We start from the raw sequence: 1,946 nt of genomic DNA on the forward strand, positions 1-1,946 counted from the left end.
GTTGAAAAATATACTTCCAAAACTGTTTGATAGCTCAATTTGGTTTTAATTGGTGTGTTGGTTAGACTTTGCAAACTTGACATGAACCAAGACATATTAGAGAAAAAGAATTTTAATTGGAAAATGCCTCCAAAAGATTGACCAATATATATAAACAAGACTGTGTGCTACAGCCTTGGTTAATTACTGATGTGAGAGATCACAAAATACTCTGGGTTGCCAAAACCCAGGGCATGTGATAAAAAATCAGGATAAACAATCCATAAGGATCAAGCCAAGAAGCAATCTTTCCTTCAAGGCTCCTGCTTTAGTTCCTGCCTCCCTGATGCCTCACTTCATGATTTCCTGTGTTTGTTTCTATCACAATTACCTAAATTGTAACTGAATTAAACTTTTTCCTCCCTGTGTTGCGTTTGTTATGGTATTTCATTACAGCAATAAAAATGTTCCTGTTTTATTGTTGTGTTTCTGTTTTTTATGTAAAAGACACAAAATTGATTGGGTAGTGGAGGGGAATGGGTCTGTGAAGAATTGGGGATGAATGTGATCAAACTACTGTGTATGAATATCTCAAAGAACTAATAAATATGTATATACATATTAACATTTGTATATATATCACCTCGTAAATACATGTGATAAGTGTACACATAGATATATGAAATATTTGTAGAGGCACAATTACACATTCACTGAACTAAACTTTTACATATATGTGCACATACACGTACAAGTATCTGCAATACTTTATAAATGTATGTACAGTGGGCGCCATCCCGGTTCCGGGACTCCTCCGAACTTAGGAACTTAGTCTGCACAGGTGAGAGTCTGCACCACAGAACCAGACAGCTTTTGGGACAGGTGGAGCCACAGAGCCGCTGAGGCAGCACCCTTTTTGGGCTGCAGAGAGCCGGCCACCGTCCCGACCAGAGGACAGGTGCCCGCCTGGCTCTGAAGGCGGCCTCAGCCTCAGGAGCAGCGGGCACCACCTTGGTTCCGAGACTCCACCGAATTTAGGAACTTAGTCTGCACAGGTGAGAGTCTGCACCACAGAAGCTGACAGCTTCTGGGACCTGCCAAAGCAACACAGCTTCTGGGAAAGGTCCTGTTTTGGGCCTTCTTCTTCGGCCAGGAGGAGGTCCAAACACAAAATATCTGTGCACCTTCCCTGTAAGAGAGCTTGCCAGCAGAGAGTGCTCTGAGCACTGAAACTCAGAGGAGAGAATCTGTCTCCCAGGTCTGCTGATAGATGGTAACAGAATCACCAGAAGAACAATCTCTAAACAGAGTCAACTATAACAACTAACTCCAGAGATTACCAGATGGCGAAAGGTAAACGTAGGAATCTTACTAACAGGAACCAAGACCACTCACCATCATCAGAACCCAGCACTCCCACTTCGCCCAGTCCAGGGCACCCCAACACACCTGAAAACCTAGACCCAGATTTAAAAGCATATCTCATGATGATGGTAGAGGACATCAAGAAGGACTTTAATAACTCACTTGAAGAAATACAGGAGAACACTGCTAAAGAGTTACAAGTCCTTAAAGAAAAACAGGAAAACACAATCAAACAGGTAGAAGTCCTTACAGAAAAAGAGGAAAAAACATACAAACAGGTGATGGAAATGAACAAAACCATACTAGACCTAAAAATGGAAGTAGACACAATAAAGAAAACTAAAGTGAGGCAACACTGGAGATAGAAACCCTAGGAAAGAAATCTGGAACATAGATTCGAGCATCAGCAACAGAATACAAGAGATGGAAGAGAGAATCTCAGGTGCAGAAGATTCCATAGAGAACATCGGCACAACAATCAAAGAAAATGGAAAATGCAAAAAAAATCCTAACTCAAAATATTCAGGAAATCCAGGACACAATGAAAAGACCAAACCTACGGATAATAGGAGTGGATGAGAATGACGATTTTCAACTCAAAG

The sequence above is a fragment of the Mus musculus genome, chromosome 4 (assembly GCF_000001635.26).
Source record: "Mus musculus strain C57BL/6J chromosome 4, GRCm38.p6 C57BL/6J".
Lineage (NCBI taxonomy): Eukaryota > Metazoa > Chordata > Mammalia > Rodentia > Muridae > Mus > Mus musculus.